Below are 20,126 nucleotides of genomic sequence, written 5' to 3'. Positions count from 1 at the left end.
GAATATTAAAAAGCAGAGACATTACTTTGCCAACAAAGGTCCATCTAGTCAAGGCTATGTTTTTTCCAGTGGTCATGTATGGATGTGAGAGTTGGACTATAAAGAAAGCTGAGCACCGAAGAACTGATGCTTTTGAGCTGTGGTGTTGGAGAAGACTCTTGAGAGTCCCTTGGACTGCCAGGAGATCCAACCAGTACATCCTAAAGGAGGTCAGTCCTGACTGAGTGTTCATTAGAAGGACTGACGTTGAAGCTGAAACACTAATACTTTCGCCACCTGATTCAAAGAGCTGACTCATTTGAAAAGACCCTGATGCTGGGAAAGATTGAAGGTGGGAGAAGCAGAGGATGACAGGGAATGAGATGGTTGGATGACATCACCAACTCAATGGACATGAGTTTGAGTAAACTCCAGGAGCTGGTGATGGACGGGGGAGGCCTGGCATGCTGCAGTCCATGGGGTCACAAAGAGTCAAACACGACTTGAGTGACTGAACTGAACTGAAGATAAAAGCAACAAGATGAACCTTGAAATCAGAAAGATTAATAGGATAAAAGCTACATATGACATGTTTAGCCCTATTCCCTCTTTCAGGTTTCTGAATTGGTGCTATAAATTTTTCAGAGGATGGGGGCAGTGAAGTATGTTTTTGGGTAGAGTGATTTGACTTTGACTAGTCGCTGTGTTGACTCTCTAAATGACCTTTATTTTAATGTTCAATAGGCAATGGAAGGAAAGATGTGAATATAGAACACTAGTGAATACACTTGGAGATTTTTTAGTCCCCAAGAAGAACTTTGGTTAAACAGTTTTTCAAAATGACTTAGGAGAGTCTTGGAACTTTAGATTCCTGCAGTCCTGGAACACATCTCTGCAGACTCTGATCTACAGTTTGTAGAGAAGTTGCAGAATCCACGTGTTTAAAAATGTCTTCATGTGATTCCAGGGCTCAGGCTGACTTGGGCATCACCGGCAGCAAAATGACCAATTAAAACAGCTCACTAACTACACATTAAAGAAAGCATAAATCAGGAGTTCCCTGGTGGTCCAATAGTTGGAACTCCTTGGTGCTTTCACTGCTGGGGCCTGGGTTTGGCCACAAAAAAGGCATAAATGGATGAAGTGAAGATAATAGGCTATAATATATACAGAATATAAATACCAAAACAATTAAGTCCTTCATTGTCAGCAATTATTTTAAAATTTTAAATTATTTTAAATCTAAACAGATTAAACTTTGCAATCAAAAGGCAGATATTGTTAGAATGGATAAAACAGTATGATTCAACTATATGCTATTTACAAGAGATTCACTTTAGATCCAAAGACATAGATAGATTGAAAGTTAAGAGGACTGAAAAACATACTCCATATGAATAGCAACCAAAAGAGACTAGGAGTGCCTGTACTGATAACAGACAACACGGACTAATTAAAAAACTGTTAAAAGAGAGAGAACGACATTATGTACTTGTAAAAGGGCCAATTAATCAAGATGATATAACAACTATAAACATAAAAATGTATACATTGCTAGTGGGATATAAAATGGTGTATAATAGTTGTGAAAAATAGTTTGGTGGTTCTTGGTGTTCAAAAACAAGCTAATCCTATTTCAACATGGGATTGGTTTGCTCAGAGTACATTAAAGTTTTGGAATCCTATTCAGTCTTTAAAAAAAGGTAGCTATAAAGTGTTAAATGAAAAATGCTGGTTATGAAACAAGATGTTTAAAATTGAGCAATATACAAATATGCATGTGTATTTGTATAGCAAATTCTGGATAGATAACACTTAAAATATTAGCAACGATTATCCCTGACAGGTGGAATTGCAGTTGTTTAAAATTTTTCTTTGTATTTTCCTGTACTTTCAGGGTTTATTTTACAATAAGTGTAAGAAGGTAAATATGTTTATATTTTGGAAAGTTAACAGATCGAAAGAATTAATAATTGGTTTCCTAGGGGATATAGGGAAGGAACTGTACACAGGATGTATACCTCCTAGTACACGCTCACGCTTATTTAATGTTCCCACAGCCATCAACAACTCAAGTGTAGACAACTGACTTCATATCAACCATCTTCATATTGTCTGTATATGCATAGACATGTGAGTATAGGGGTGCATGTGTGTGGCGGGGGTGGCTATGATTTCAGTAGCTCAAGAAATGTGTCAGGACAATTTCTGAACCAAGTTCCATAAATAATAAAACCGGTTTTTAAATACCTGTTCCGTATCAATCAGTTTATTTGTGGTCCTTAGTAGTTTGGATTCTTGCCCTTCGTCCAGCTGAATGCAAGAGAAATCCACAAAGCTGGCAGCAGGGGGCGTGTCAGGATGCAGTTTGTTTCAGACTACATAAGCCTGTGTCACTGTAGGCCCTTCTCCCAGATCATACACACAGAACATTGGAATTAAAGGCAAAGTGCAATTCCCAGTATCTTCCCATGTAATCCATGGAGAAGATCTCCCAAGGTTGATATTAAAATCAATCAGCATTTCAGTTCCAAGCTTCCCTGGTAGCTCAGAGGGTAAAGTGTCTGCCTGCAGTGCGGGAGATCTGGGTTCGATCCCTGGGTCAGGAAGATCTCCTGGAGAAGGAAATGGCCACCCACTTCGGTACTGGAAAATCCCATGGACGGAAAAGCTTGGTGCAGGCTATAGTCCATGGGGTCACAAAGAGTTGGACACGACTGAGCGACTTCACTTTCTTTTCACTTTTCAGTTCTAAGTATTGATTTTGTATCAATACACACAGAAACGGAGGTGTACAGGAGTGAAAGAGGTAGGAAGCTTGAGGGAAGTGAAATTTATCTGCAACATACTTAGGCTGTCCTTTGTAATCCCCTTTCTTCTCTGTAGTCCTCCTCTCCTAACCTTCGGTGACAATTTCAGAGTCCTCAAATGTTCTCCAGTCCTCTTTATTACAAATCAATCAGGAAACATCACTGTGGAAGAGACTGGTTGCTTTAGTATTCACTTAATATGTAAAGGATCTTAAGGTTTACTTTGGTACATATTTCTGATCTCAAGAGTACCTACATTTTACTGACATAATGCTTTAACCTGGGCAAGTGAAGTTTGAATAATAGCATTCTCAGTATCAGAAACAGACTAACAAGAAAACTACATGTATGTATATATCTGTGTGTGTATAAACTATGGGGTGCCTTTAAAATCATTCCACATTGATAGCTAGATACTAACTGAAGAACAGATAAATCCAGCTCATATATTAAACAACAGGATGTTACCTCAATATTAGTGCCTTAGAGCAAAATGGTTTATAAGAGAAAATGGTCTCTCAAATGTTCTAATGGAATCAGAGATACATTGCTAATCCTGCTTCACCTAATACGCAGTCAGCCAGGTTTCCTGACTCTTCATTGAACACCCTGAATGATGACTAGGAGTAGAGTGTACTGCGCTATGTGTACAAATAGGAGTGTGTACAAAGCGCAGAGTTATTACAGAGCAAGGAGAGATGAGTTGCCTTGTGGACTCAGAGGCAACCAGAGAAGGTGTCAGAGAAAGCTGTATTCATAGACTCCGCAAGATCAATGAGACCTTGAGAGATGGGCAAAGAAAATGGTTTGAGTTGATCTGGTTAATTTTTAATAGATGTTGAAAAAGTATGAATACTCTGTTTCTTTCTCTAACAGGTGTTGGGGTTGATGACATACTTACCATGATTTCTGCCTGGCAGAAGACCAGCCTCATGGATAGCATAAGCAAGCGGATGTCTGATGTCTATGCAAAAGTGGCAGTGTCCGTGACAATCACCACCATCACCAACGTCCTGGCCTGTATAGGAACTATGGTATGGCCTCTTTCGGGTCTGTACAATACTTTTGCATCTGTAGAGGAGCAACCCTGCTCTTTTGTTATTTTTATAACATCACCTGTTTTGGAGCATTTATGGCCTTGGATGGGAAAAGAGAAGTAGTCTATCTAAGCTGGTTGAAGAAGCCAGTAACAACTGACCAAAAATTTTCCTCATTAAATAGTCCTGCTGCCTCCCACGTAATTCTCTCCAACATGAACATAAAGCTGATATCCATCCAGTGAATCTATTCTTTAGAGACTATTTTGGTCCTTTTCTCACAAGCACCCAGTCCAAGATTTTTGTAGCACTCCTATACATTTTATACATCATAAGGAGTATATATGGGTGTTTCTGAGTGCAGGTATGTTTAGATCTCTGAAATTTGGCAAGTGATGACTCTTACATCACACCATATTTTAATGTAGAAGAACAGTTTCCAAGTTATAGTCCCAGGGTTATGGTTATCCCAGAGATGGACCTTGCCCATCTCTCAAGGTCTCAGTGATCTTGCGGAGTCTGTGTTTGGATACTGCTTTTTCTGACGCCTTCTCCGGTTGCCTCTGAGTCCATAAGACAATTCATCACTCCTTGTTCTATAATAACTCTGCACTTTGTACAGACTCTTGACTACTGGGATAAAGATACTAGGCAAAAACTGGAAAAATGTCTGGAAGATTTTGAAAATGCTAAGTACGTAGATGAAAAACTTACAGAGTTTTGGTTACAAGAATATATAAAATGTATGGAAAAACTCCATCAAGATTTTAAAAAGACAGCTTCTCTAAGCAATATTCCCACTTTTTAATGGAATTTCCACTTTTTGTGTATGATGTTAATATTACATCATCACAGGAAGTCATTTGCTCCCAGGACTTCATTCAAACCATGGGTATGTCTTCTTCAACCATTAAGAAGCTGATGTTACTCCAGTTCTGAGACATGACGGAAGAGTATGAAGTTCCCCTAATGGTATACAACCAGGCATTCATATATTTTGGTCAGTATTCTGCAATATTAGAAAACACTGTTCAAAATGTGACTGTTGCATCAACAGTTATGTTCACTGTTTCCTTATTGTTAATTCCTCATCCCCTCTGTTCTTTTTGGGTAACTTTTGCTATTGCTTCTGTGATTGTGGGCGTCATGGGATTTATGGCCTTCTGGAATGTCAATCTTGATTGCATAGCCATGATTAATCTTGTCATTTGTATAGGATTTTCTTTTGACTTTTCTGGTCACATTTCCTATGCATCTGTTTCCAATTCAGAGCCCTCAGTAAACTGAAAAGCCACTGAAGCATTGTATCTGCTAGGCTACCCTGTGTGACAAAGGGGTATGAAGCGTACGTCTTCAGGATATTTTCTAAGACTATGTTTCTTGTGATGTTATTTGGAGCTGCTCATGGTCTAATTTTTATCCAGTATTCTCAACCTTTTTTTGAAAGTGAGTTTGAATAGCCAGTAACAAACCAAAGACCAATTACAGAATTCCTGATTGGCCCAATCCAATCTGATGAAAATGCACTATTAAGAATAGTCAATAGACTAAAAGCAAAGGCATGCTTCCTTGGCTTATAAACATTGTTTAAAAATCTTATTTAACACCCTGCTTATTTAACTTATATGCAGAGTACATCAAGAGAAACGCTGGGCTGGATAAAGCACAAGCTGGAATCAAGATTACTGAGAGAAATATCAATAACCTCAGATATGCAGATGACACCACGTTTATGGTAGAAAGTGAAGAAGAACTAAAGAGCCTCTTGATGAAAATGAAAGAGGAGAGTGAAAGAGTTGGCTTAAAACTCAACATTCAGAAAACTAAGATCATGGCATCTGGTCCCATTATTTCAAGGAAAATAGATGGGGAAACAGTGGAAACAGTGACAGACTTTATTTTTTTTTTACTCCAAAATCACTGCAGATGGTGACTGCAGCCATGAAATTAAAAGATGCTTGCTCCTTGGAAGAAAAAAGAAAAATTAATTTGTCTTACATTAAAATATCTACTAAATTAGGAAGTGTTGTCATCTTTATTACAGTCTATACAATCAAGCATAGTTTTCCAATTATTTGTCCTTCTATTTCATAATTAGTAGTTTATGCCTGGAATTCAAACTTTTATGTATTGTACTCTAAAATAGAATATTATTTTCATTGTACTTCTCATATGCATTATTATGTAAAAGTGCAGCTGACTATTGTTTATTCTCCTAGTCTGGGACTTTTCTATGCATTTTCTTAATGGTGTATTTTGACAAACAGAAGTTTTTAAAGTTTGGAATCATATTTATTTTTTTTTATGGTTAGTGTTTTCTGAGAAATCTTTGCCTAATCCAAGATTCAAAAAAATCATCTATATTTTCTTCTCAAAGCTAATAGTTTTGTTGTTACATTTATATCTATGATTCATAGACCTATGTTTGTTGGGAAGTATGGATAGAGGTTCATTTTCTTCCCATTATAGTTATCCAGTTGTCCCAGCATTTTTAGTGAAAAGACTGTCCTTTCACCAGACGGACTAACTTGGCACTTCTGTCAGAGAACAAAGCGACAGTTTATTTGTGGCTCTATTTTTGTGCATTGATCTGTTTTTCTGTAGTAGAGTGCATACCATACTGTGCTGATTCCTGAAGCTTTATATTAATTATGGAAATTAGGTTAGGTAAGTTATCCAGCATTTCCCCTCTTTTTCAAATTATTTTGGCTATTATAGGTTCTTTGCATTTAGATACTAATTTTAGAATCACTTGTCCATTTATCAAAAAAAAAAAATGCTTCTGGGATCAGAATTGGGTTATGGTGAGTCTACAGATCAATTTGGGGAAAATAGATGTATTAGCAATATGGAATCTTCCAATCTGTGAACATGGTTTATCTCTTACTTATTATCTTATTTAATGTCTCTCAGAAGTATCATATAGATATACATGGATTTAATTCCTAAGTATATTAATTTTTTAGCATAGTAAATATTTTAAACCCCTTTTTCATTTTTTTTCACTAGTATATAAAAATTCAATTGATTTTTGTATACCTATCCTATACCGTGTAATCTTTTTAGGTTTGTTTATTAGCTCATGTAGATTTTTGTGGGTTTTTTAGTAGTTTTTATCTATGTAATTATGTAAAGGTCACATAAAGACCATTTTATTTCTCCCTACATAAACTTTATCTCTTACTTAAGCACTGGTTTAAAACGTCCAGGAAAATGTAGGAAAACATAGACACAACATTGCCTTGTTGTCAACTTTGTAAGGAACGGAATCAATATTTCATCAAATATAATGTTTACCTGGAAGTTTTTCATAGCCATCTTCTGTCAGATTGTGGAAGCTCCTTTCTACTTCTAGTTTTCTGGGATGTTTTAACATGAATGAGTATTAAATTTTGTCAAATTTCTGTCTGTCAACTGAGATTATCATGTCTATTTTTCTATTTTAGTCTGTGGAATGTGACAACTAATACTGAATGATTTTTAAAGTCAAATCAGCTTACATGGAATCACTTTATACTAACCTTGCATTCCTAGAATAATTCACATTTGGTCATGGCACATTGTTATTTTCACATATTGCTGTTTTTGTTAATATTTTGTCAGTGATATTTGTTCCTATGTTCATGAGGCATGTTAGTTACAATTCCCTTTTTTGTAATGCCTTTCTCAGGTCTTGATATCAGAGTTATACTGCCCTCAGGAAACAAGCCAGTAAATATTCCTCTTCTTCAGTTTTCTGAAATAGATGATGTATGGTTTGCATCATTTTTTCATTTCTTATCAAATGTTTGGTAGAGTTTACTAGTGAAGTCTTTGGGCATGGAGTTTTTCTGAGAATTTTTATTTCAGATTCCCTTTCTTTAACAAATAGAAGACCATTAAGATGTTCTTTTTCTTCTTGGGTCAACTTTGGTATGTTTGTTTTATATGGAATTTACACATTCTGCTAATTGGCTAATTGATTATTTTCTTGTTGTTTAGTCATGTCAGACTCTTTGTGACCCCATGGACTGTAGCCCACCAGACTCCTCTGTCCATGGGATTTCCCAGGCAAGAATTCTGGAGTGGGTTGCTGTTTCCTTCTCCAGAGTATCTTCCTGACCCTGGGATTGAATCTGTGTCTCCTTCTTTGGCAGGCCAATTCTTTACTGATGCGTCACCAAGGAAGTCCTGGTGACTTAAATGTCTTATCATTTAAATATCTCTAAGGAAGTCCCCAGTGCAATTCTTGATATTGGGAATTTGTATTATATACCTTTTATTTCTTAAGGAATTATCAATTTTATTAAATTTATTCAAGAACCAACTTTTGGCTCTCTTTTCTCTCTTGTTTCTCTATTTGCTAATTGATTGATTTCTACTCTTTATTCTTTCTAGTTTTCTTTGAGTTTAACTTCCTCTACATTTTCTAGTTTTTTAAGGTGGTAGGATAAGTCACATTTATTCCCTTCTAAGAAAACTTTTAGTGCTACCAATTTCCTTCTAACTACTGTTTTAACTGTATCCACAAAATTTTTTTTTATGAGGGATGTTTGTTATCATTTATTCTAAAATAAGCTCCTATTTCCCTTGTGATTTCTTCTTTGACCATGAATTAAACAATACCTTTATTTTCTCTTCATTTTTGAAGAATAGTTTAAACAGATATAGAACTCTAGGTTGAGAAGAATTTTTTCTTTCAACACTTTAAAAATGTCATTGCATTGTCTTCTTGATGCAATGCTGATTAGAACTCAGTCTTCACTTTCATATTGATCTTTTCTATGGTATATGTCTTTTTTCCCTCTATATTCATTTAATATTTTTTTTTACTACTGGCTTTCAGCAATTTGACTATGATGAGATTATATGTGGTGTTTTTTCTATTCGATCTTCTTAGATATCTTTAAGCACTTAGGACCTGTGGCTTGATATTTTCCATCTTATTTGGAAATATTTTAGCCTTTATTTCTTCAAATGTTTTTTCTGCCACATTGTCTCTCCCCTTTCATTCAGTGACCTTAATTACAAAAATGCTCTCATTATTTTCAGTTGTCATAAAATTGTAACAGTCCCCAAGATTGCATTTTATCATTAATAAATTGAAATTTATTGACACTTTCAAAAAGCTCTTCTCTGTAGCCCATATTTTGTTGAAAAAATTAACTCTTTCTACATATGTTGAGATTCCTGGTAAGCTCAGGAAAATTCTCAGTGAGTGTACATAATTATGCTTTTATGTGTGGAAATGTTTAAATATTTTAGTCCAAATATTTTCATCATATTATCATTTTCATTTCATTAAAACTCATTCTTAGACAAATATTTTATAACACAAAACTCCTCAACAGTGTTGTCTCTGTTTCTAATTATCTTGAATACTTTGCCAAACAAAATAGGTATGTCACAAAAATAGGGCTTTTCAATTTCATTCTATTCATTATAGAATGTAAATTTACCCTACAAACGGAAGCTCATTCAAAAATTCTTCTCACAATTTGTGAAATTACAAACCACAGTTATAAAAGTTCAATCAGGTACGCTCAACTCCTCTTAATTGATTTTGTCATTTTGTCCCTCACTTTTGAATTGGCAAATTCAATTACTTCCTGTTTATGTACCATGTTTTCAAGAATTCTATTTTGCTATTATGTTTCTATGGTGTTCCCTTCATTGAACATTCTGATTAAAGAATCACAACTGATTTTCAACAAATTGCAACAAAAAAGACTAGAGGACTCTATTTAGAAACTGGTGACAGTTTTACAAATTAGCTCAATAACTTTGCAGGGCAGCAGCTTGATTTTCAAAGTAGTTCCACAAAGCATCAAGTATTTGTAAACTCTGCCTGATACTGGGCAGCTAAGAGGAACAACTGTGTGCTATAATGCTTGAATATTTTTAATTCACCCTCAACTTAATTGCCAAATATTTGTTGTTCAGTAACTTTAGGTATTTTATTAGCTCATCTCCTCCTTTCATGTATTCCTCCAGATGTAATCTTGGGTTATCCATTTGTATTTACAGATGAAGCCTATTTTGCTTAACAGAGGTCATTGATGAATTTCCTGCACAATTGTGAATTGTCTCCAGAAGCCAAAATTGTTTCCTACCATCATCCTGGTATACCATCTATTTTAAGTTTGTACTGGATGCCTTGTTTTAAATGAAGTATTATTATTAAGAGATAAATGAAAATAAGGCTGGATTGGTTTGATATACCTCTGCTTTTTTACGTTCAGATTTTTCCGTGGTCTAGTTTAGTGAAGTAAATGACACAGGTGCACTGTATAGAATTTTCACTTTAACATATAGTTAACTGTGAAAGTCACCCACTGATAAACCACCCCTCCTTCCCAATCCTTTACAAATATTACGTAACTAACATTTCCTGTTCCTTGACAGTGGGCAGAGTGCTCACTGAATACAATGAAGTGTGCTCAGACACAGGGGCTCAGGGAATGTTAGCTTCTCTTTGGATTCTGTATTGGTGCAGCCATACTGGCCACTTCAATAAGTAAACCCCAACTTTGTAGTGGATTACCACAATGAGAGTCTAATTCTCACTTGTGTAACAGTCACTGTTGATATTCGGGGTCAGTGAGTGGCTATCTTGACCCTGGTAATTCAGGGACCTGGGTTCCTGCCAAACATCTGGTGTCAGAATCCAACTGCCTCTTCTGTTGCCTGTGTTTAGATGGCAAATGGGACAGAGAGCTTCTTAAAAGTCTTGGCCTACAGGTGACATACATCACTCTCATGTACATCTTCTAGTGACTACTGGTCACATGGCCACACATGTAAGTTAAAGGACTTAGAAAATGAGGTCCTTGATTGGGCAGCCATATTTCAATTAAATTCCATATTATGAAAAGGGGGCACCTTTTTTGTTTGAAGCAAGCATTCAATATCATTGATTCACAACCTTTTCACATTACTTTAAAATAAGTTTCCAGATGGCTCAATATTTAAGTGTAAAAAAGTAGATAATTATAATCTCAGAAAGAAAAAAGTCTGTCTACTGTGACACAAAATCCCAAACTCGTTAAGAAAAAAAAAAAAAAAAGCATTAGTTGATTCAATCACAAACTCATCCACAGCAACCAGAAAGAAGAGGTTAAGGAAGGGAGTCCTCATGACTCAAACCAAAAGAAAAAGTCAAGAAGAAAATTCTAACTGTCCAAAAATGAAACCAGGGAAACATATGTAGTATGGTAGTTCACCCAAAGAGATGTATGGTTAGTCTGAGCAACAAGTTAAAAAAATAAAATCAAAATAAGGTACTGATGGCATGAATCACTTCTGAAAGACCTGAACACAGAAAAATATACTGGGTGAAAGAAAACAAAGGTGACACAAGTGCAGAGACATACCATGTTCGTGGACTGGAAGAATCAATGCTGTGAAAATGACACCACCACCCAAAGCAATATACCAAATCCAGAAATACATCAAACAAATGAGTAAAGACTTAACTAGGAAAGCAAGGACATTTCAGTATAAAAAGGTCTGTCAACCATCAGTCAGTGCTGAAAAACACATGAAAAAAAAAAATCACAACCTTTTCTAATAAAGCCTGTAAGTAGACAGAAAAAAAGAAACAATTTATATATGATGAATACCATTTGCCATCATTCTAAGTAAAGAAATGTCAGAGCCATATTTATAGCTTTACTCCATTTAAAACCTTTACCTGAATGAAATTGTATGAAATAGAATAGTTCTGTTTTTCTTTAGGTTATCTCACATTTCCAAGTATTTTAACAAGGTTATGTTATGGCATTAAACAGGATGTATTAGCTGCTTTCTATTTTCATTAAGTTATCTTTCTGTTACGTAAGCCCAAATGATAAAGTAACACTGGGTGGAGGAGATCTTGTATCTGCCCTTAGAAGCCAAACTGGGTATCTTTAAAAACTTACTAAGGGAGTGATAAGAATCACTGACCTAAGTCCACCAACAACAACCAATATTTGTCTAACTTAAGCTAAAATGCGTCAACTCCCCCAAAATATTTCTGCATTTGTAACAGTTATAAGTCTTACAAATTAAGAAATAGCTTGTGAACCTGTCTTAAGTAGAGAATCAGTTCTAAATTTTCTCTTTATTTGAAAAGTTTTACTTAAAGCACTCCTTTTGCATTCAAAGGTTTCTTTAGAAAGGGTAAATTTAAAAAAACACAAACAGAATACATGAAGAAAATTTTGGCTGTTTACTCAGACTAGATCTAATATCCATGCTCAAATTCAACCAACTGTATCTAATGCAGCTGATTAAATACTTCAGGTAAAGATGTAATTAAGCATCATCTTATGGCCTGGCCACAGAAAAAAGAAAAATCTAATCTTTCCCCCCAAAACACTCACATGTTACAAACAAAAACATGGTCAAAATATTCTTACAGTTTTCTCTGTGTGTGTGTTTATTTTTATATCAGAAATATTACCTTGGATTATATCATTAAGTATTGGCTGTTTCATTATATTTCTTCTTCAAGATGAAAACAGGCTATATAACAAACTTCTTTTGTGATTCCCACGTTTTCTCACTCTAATTTGTTTTAACATTCTTACTCATTTTCGTAAATTCTAGCCACTCATCCATTGTTCTTTACTGTGTTTTCCACAGTCTCTACTGTGCCTTGTGAGCCTTCCAACTTCATCTTCAGCAATAGTTTCATTTTCTTATCTTATTTCTCTTTCCCCTCAGTCAGCTCACACTGCACTTTCTCAGTAGTCACACTGTCTCTTCCCTGACCTCATACCACTGTTTGTGCTCTCACCAATACATATTTCCATTAAGGGTCTTAAATTCATGGCAAAACGTTTGGTCATTCTTTTCATCTTCTTTACAGCAATATTGTTTTTTGATGAGTATTCTTCACCTGTCCTTTCTTTTTTCATTCCTGTCTCCTTTTTCAATTCTTGAATGGCAGTAGCAGCCTTGAGCTGGATTCTTTTTGCCAAGTCATCACTGAAAGTGATGACGTTTTCCTGGACAAGCTGTCTGCAGGAAGCTAATGCAGAAGGCCATAGTGGATCAGTTCAGCACCAGCAAAATTCTGCTTTGATTCAGGGTTTTACGTGAGAATCAGTCAGCTATTTACTTCTCAGCATCCAGAGGAGATAGAGGGTTTTGACACTTGTAAAAGGCCTCTCCTCCCCTTGTCTATGTGACTCCCTGTTTGGTTTCACGTCCCAACTTCTCAAAATCAAACCAGAGGCAGGGAAACCCCTGCCATTGGCTTGAGAAGCCATCCTGATTTTACAAACAAAGGCTAACAGGTTTTGCACCTCAAGGTGGGCCTCTCAACTTCATGAAGCATCTCCTGCTGGCTCCAAGCTCTGCAGCCATGGCATCGTCCACCTTCTCCCACAGGCGGCCTGCCTGGTCTCTGCTGCTTCAGGCAGCCATTCCCCTGTTTTGTGGCTTAGTAGACTATGGGGTTTGTATTTTAGTTTTTCTCTGTCTTTGTTGTTATTAGCCAATTGCCAGAATGCAGAAGAAAATGCCAACTTAATAGTACCATCTTCAAATCCAAAATCAAATAATTAATATGGTATTTTATATATGATTGAAACTTGAATGTCTCATTGTACTACTGGAAGACAAAGGTGTGCTTTACTTACTATTACACTGTGAGGTAAAACCCTAATTTTCCATAAAATACTAATTTTCATACAGCCATTAACAATTGAGATAATTATTTTTATTTCAAAACCTCTTGTGTGTATTGGTTATAACCTAGGGCAGAAAATTATCTGATGCCAAAATGTAAAAGATTCTTTTCAAGACCCAGGGTTGACTGGGGGAACAAAGTATGAGTGTTCTCTCAATATGCTACAATCTTAGTATTTGTTTTTAAAGCAGAACCTTTTTAGTAATAAAGACAACAAATCATCTGACAATCTGAAAGACCCCAATGACATTTGGGTTTGAAATGAAGACAGTTTGTATTGTGAGCTTCCCTGTTGGCTCAGCGGTAAAGAATCCGCCTGCCAGTGCAGGAGACAAGGGTTTGATCCCTGGGTCAGGAAGATCCCCTGGAGAAGGAACGGCAACAACTCCAATATTCTTGCCTGGGGAATCCCATGCATAGAGGAGCATGATGGGCTACATCCCTGGGGTCTCAAAGAGTCAGAAATGACTTAGAGACTAAGCAACAAGTTTATATTATATGCAGGACCATTCCCTTAGTAAAAATTTAACTCTAGGCAAGTTTATTTACCTGACACTTTCTATTCTCTATTCTTTGCTTATCCAATACCAGGGATGTTCTGTGTAAAATCAAGTTTTACTAATAGCTCATTTTTTAAAGAAGCAAATAATATACCAAAACCAAGTTGAACAGATTTTGAACTAGTAGCGTTTTAAATGATTCTATTTTCATACATAACAGTAAATCTGTCAATGCTAATATGTCAGACAAAAGCGAAGTAATGCCTGATTTAATTTATTAAGTTTAGAGGCACCATGAGATCATATTGATAGAAACGAAGAAGAGCCTTTCCTCTGTTGTTGTTTAGTCACTAAGTCCTGCCCGACTCTTTGTGACCTCATGGACTGTAGCCCGTCAGGCTCCTCTGTCCTCCACTGTCTCTCGGAGTTTGCTCAGACTCATGTCCAAAGCTCTTCCTTGCAGAATTCTAAGTAAGAAATGTAAATGGAAAGATGGAATTTGAAAAACCACAGTTCAACAACCACCAGGGTTTTGGGATGACAGCAGACAGGAAGAGACATGGTGCACTTCATCTAAGTAACCGCGTCCCATCACCACCAACGGCACCAATACGCACCACGCTCTGAGAAGCACTGCTGAGGAATTCCTGCCCCAAATGCACAGCCTGAATCTAACCATGAGGACACATGGACAGCTGCAATGGAAGGATATTCTACAGAACAACTGGCCTGCATGTGCTCTTCAAAAATGCCAAGGCCATGAAGAGACAGAGAAAGAATGAAGAACTGTTCAGATTAAAAGAGACTAAGGAAAAATGACAGCAAAATTCAGTGTAGGATCCTGGACTGGACTCTGGACCAGAAACAATTCTTTTCTTTGGTATATAAGATATTAGTGGAACAACTGATAAAATCTATCTGGGAGAACTGTATCCATGCTCATCAAGGAAATATACAATAAAGTCCTTAGAGTTAAAGACATTGAAGATACTGAATGCAATTTTCTCTCAAACAATTCAAAAAAGGCAGGAATACTGTGTATGTGTATGTGGAGAGAATGCTAAAGCATATGTGATAAATGTGAACATTTTGGGAATCTGATTAAGACACTTTCCCTAATAGTAATACAAGATCAGATCTTTACTACATTCTACTCATCAGATCATGAAATTTTAGAGCTGGAAGAAAAATATATTCTCACCCAAATTACTCCCAACTTACAGATGAGGACAAGGAAGTTAATGACTTGCTCAAGGTGACAACATTAAAGGCAGAGCTGAGACGATCACACTGCTCTGACTCAGCTCTTTCTACCACTGCAATTTCTCTCTTGTAACTTTACATTGTCAACTACTCCCTAAACATGTGATACCAAATTGTCTAGCTCTGTCTTCTCATATACTCTAATAAACTGGTGTGGTAAACCACTTTCAGGCAATCTAAACTTCAATTTTTAAAAGGCATTTATGTGCACAGTCTTTAATAACTAATATCAATAAATATGTTGCCAGAATACATATCAGATACTATATGAAATGCTAAAACTACAAAATCAACACACTCGGGTGACACTGCTAGGTCCCTTGTGACAGACACCAAGCCTGTGTTATTGATCACCACACCCATCTCTTAGGACAGTGCCCCACTGCTTCCATGTCTGTCAAAATCTTATTTGTCTTTCAAGTGTTACCTTCGGTAGTCATTCAGTTTCCGAAGACTTTGTAGATCTCACCAAGCAAAAATACAACTTCCTTTGCTGTTGTCTCCTGGTCCTATGTTAACACTGAAGATATTATGGTTATCTGTATACACATTCCTGTGCTGTGGGATGTCTTTTATTTGGCAGCATACAAACACTTTGGAAACTGAATGACTACCAAAGGTAACACTTGAAAGACAAGTAAAATTTTGACAGACACGGAAGCAGTGGGGTAGTGAGAGGATGGGTAGGAGGACTTAGATAAAACATCCTGAAGGCAAGAAAATATTTGACATTTCTACTAAATGTTTAAACATGGACTTACCTATTGTTGCTACAAGTTCTGGATCAAAAGTATCATCTGTGAACCTCAAGAGCAGGCTAAAACAGATGTCAAAAAGGCAGATTAGTAATTTTGACTTTTCTTTCTAAACATTTGATAAGTCTTCCTGATTGTTGTATTTTGTCACAAGTTAGATACAATTCAAGAAGGGCTAATGTAGTCAGCTTCTAGAAATATGGCCTCACTGCAGGTATATTCAGAGGAATGAAGTTATTGGAAAAGTAATTAAAGAATCCCCAAAGCAAAGTAGTTTACTACCGAATATATTTCCCATGCTCCATTTCCCAAGTGTGAAAAGCAGGTTTTTTTGGTGGTTTTTTTTTTAGTATAACTGTACTGGTATGCCCTTCTGAGAAAATGATATTAGCAAATATGTAATGCTTTAACTGACATGGACAAAAGGGGGAAAGGAAGTCTCTTGGAAAGCAACAAATTAATTTTTTAAGAAATCTAATGTGTCATCCACTCCGAATTCAGGTCAAAACAGAAAGGTGTGAAGTTGAGCATTTTGAAACAAGTAATCTGACTATTACTGAAGTGCAAAGAAGAGATACAATAAAAAGTGAAGGCTGAAGGACACATGCTGGCCAGAGTAGGTATCCCCTGGCAATGCTAAGTAAGGTGCATGAAATCTAGTCAGCAATATGCAGCTACCAAAGGCTGCCAAAGAAAGGAATGGCAGGAACTGCTCTATATATTGAAAAGTTAATGCCAGAAAAAAAAAAAATCTAAGAAAATCAACAGAAAACAACTGCCAAGATCATAATAAGGGATAATGAAGGACTACACCTAGGAAATGGTAAAGAAGGGAAGGAAAGCATGAAATGAAAGGAAAAGATAATCACAAAGTATTTCAAGATTTTGTCTTCCAGAATTATTTTATTTAATATAAGACATAAATGTCAGTTATTAGAAGCTCTTCAAAAAGTTTTCATTAAAGCTCTTTAGATTTATGAAATTAATAAATCTCCCCTCACATTATCTCCTAAGTAGGATGAGATCATTCTATTGACTTATTTGCATTAATAAAATCAAGACAATAACTATCTCATGTCTGAATTGCAGGGGACAAAAAATGTATGACTATTTCTATAGACTGTAATTACTGCTGCTAAAGATATTTTTGTCCACAGGGCATATTGCAAAACATAATGGCCTCTTGGTACTTTCCAAACCCAGTGTCATTAATTCTATTTGAAGGACTAACTCTCCCTTTCCCAGTTTTGCTTTCTGGTGATCACAAAACCAGCACGACAAAAGCAAAGTAAAACAAAAGAATCAAATTGGAGATTTTTCTTTTTCTTTTTTGTTTTTTTGGAGATTTTTCTACTTAACATTGAACTATAACTAATTTTATTTAACTCCAACATGAATTAGGTGACAGCACTAATAAGAATCTTAAAAGACTACTCATAAAAATTTTCTTCTCTCCCAACATTAAGCTTCAAATTAGGAAAGCCCCAAAATTTCAATTACTCTTAATTTAAGAATAGAAAAGTTGTATACTTATACTCAAGTCACCAAAGAAAATATTAAAAAAATATAGACCCTTACTGAGCAGGAGTAGTAATGATACCATAACAATAACATAAATGGTAGCAACAGTATGGGCTCTTATTTATTGAACTTTGACAACAAGCCAGATACTGAGCCAGGGGGTTTTCTTACATAATTACTAATCCTTAAAACATCACTTGTCATTAATGGTATTTTGTCAGGAAAGGCAAGAATGTAAAACAACAAATTTTAATACAGGCACTGAGGATAAGGCAGCAGATTTTAGCCATGGGTAACTGTCAGATGAAAATGTATTCTAAATTCTACGTGTGCATTTTTCTAGGTAGGGAGTCTAAACTTCTCTATTAGATTTTGAAAGGAATTCACAACCCAAAAATGATTAAGCAATACTGTTCTAAAGGATGTATGGTTAAGCCTTCTTTTTCAACGTTTAAGGAGCAAAATACTGAGCTGTAGATGGAAGGAGTAACTCCTGCCATTTCACTTGGAAGAGACTAAATGTATAATTAATCGTGCAATTATAACTAAGGTGCATTTCTCAGTTTACAAATGACACTGGTCAAAAAGGACAGGGATGTAAGAGGCACAGGAGGGACAGCAAATTAAACAATAGCAGGTCTCTATAATCCCTTCTCGGAGGAGGCAATGGCAACCCACTCCAGTACTCTTGCCTGGAAAATCCCATGGACGGAGGAGCCTGGTAGGCTGCAATCCATGGAGTCGCGAAGAGTCGGACATGACTGAGTGACTTCACTTTCATTTTTCACCTTCATACATCGGAGAAGGAAATGGCAACCCACTCCAGTGTTCTTGCCTGGAGAATCCCAGGGACGGGGGAGCCCTGTGGGCTGCCGTCTGTGGGGTCGCACAGAGTCGGACACAACTGAAGCGACTTAGCAGACATAGCAGCATAATCCCTTCCAGTTCTGAAACACCTTGCTGCTTCTTTACTTCACCACAGTTAGCCATGGTTTCAAAGAATATCACACATTTAACACAAGATAGGTCTGAGAGATTTCTACTCCAACCTCACTTTTCAAACAAAGAGATGAGGCCTAGTGTCTGAGTGTCACACACAAGGTCACAGAAGTGGCAGCACCAGTTTCAATATTCTGATCTCCTGGCTGCTCTCACACATGTTCATTAACTCTAAGTATAAAATAAACTGGAAAAATAACCCAGTAGTTTGAATGAGTTAAGATCATTCAAACACAAATTTGTTGTGCAATGATTTCTCAACAACACACGTTATACCTCACTTTCATTAACTCTAGATTTACAGAGAAATAGAAACTATTGGTTAGAACAATCCTGTAAGATTATATCCGTGTCAAATGTTTTTGAACTAACTCACCTTAAACAGCATGCTACATGCTAAATCGCCTGAGTCATGTCCAACTCTTTTGCAACCCTATGGGCTGTAGCCCACCAGGCTCCTCTGTCCATGGAATTCTTCAGGCAAGAATACTGGAGTGGATTACCATTTCCTACTCCAGGGGATCTTCCCAACCAAGGGATTGAACCCAAGTCTCCTGCATTCCCTGTATTGGCAGGCAGATTCTTTACCACTGTGCCATCTAGGAAGCCCATTTAAATTGATAAATGTCTCTGAAATTTTTTATTTTCTTTTCCTCTAAAGGTTTTGTATATCCCTAGTCTGATTTATTCATGGACAATTGACTTTGTTTGATGCTATTGTAAATCATAATTTTAAGAATTTGCTACTTTACAAAAATACAATTGAAATTTGTATACTGCTTTTATGTAGAGCTACCTTGCTAAACTCTGTTACTGACTCTAATATTGTATTTCTGAATTACATTGTTTCATGTAAAAACACAACCATCATATGTGAATTAGGCCAGTTTTATTTCTTCCTTTCCACTCATCAAACTTTTGTGCCTTTCTCTTGCTGTAACACTCTGCCAAGGAACACTACTAAAATGCTGAATTGAAAAAGTAGTAATGAACACCCTTGTCTTTTCTTGAACTCAAAGGGCAACTTTCAATAACTCATCATTATATCTGAGGTAGTATTTGTATTTATTCTTGGAAGGTTCTTGGGTTGTCTACAAATAATTTTCCTTCTATTCACAACTGCTGGGAATTTTTAATCATACACGGAAATGAATTTTATCAGATACATTTTTCTGGATATGTTGAGGTGATTATAGGATTCATTTGAAAATTAATTCCACTTATTGGTTTTCTAATGTTAAATCTGCATCTTTGGGCTTCCCTGGTGGTTCAGTGGGAAAGAATCCACTTGCCAATACAGAAGGCATGGGTTTGACCCCTAGTCTGGGAAGATTCCACATACTGTGGAGCAACTAAGCCCATGTGCCACAACTATTGAGCCTGTGCTCTAGAGCCCGGGAACCACAACTACTAAACCCAGGAGCCACAGCTACTGAAACCCCTGCGTCCTAGAGTGCATGCTCTGCAACAAGAGAAGCCACAGCAGTGAGAAGTCCGTGTACTGCAAGAAGAGGAGCCTCTGCTCGCCGCAGCTAGAGAAAGCCTGTGTGCAGCAATGAAGACCCAGGATAGCCAAAAATAAATACATAAATAATTCTAAAAAA

At 36.4% G+C, this 20,126-nt stretch overlaps 1 pseudogene; it reads left to right on the top strand.

Moving 5' to 3' along the window:
- LOC122448892 overlaps positions 1-20,126 on the top strand; it is a 47,248-nt pseudogene that overhangs the window by 11,925 nt on the left and 15,197 nt on the right.

This window comes from Cervus canadensis, chromosome 10, assembly GCF_019320065.1.
Source record: "Cervus canadensis isolate Bull #8, Minnesota chromosome 10, ASM1932006v1, whole genome shotgun sequence".
NCBI lineage: Eukaryota > Metazoa > Chordata > Mammalia > Artiodactyla > Cervidae > Cervus > Cervus canadensis.
Note: the sequence above shows the minus strand (reverse complement) of the source record. Positions and strands in the feature narration are given on the sequence as shown.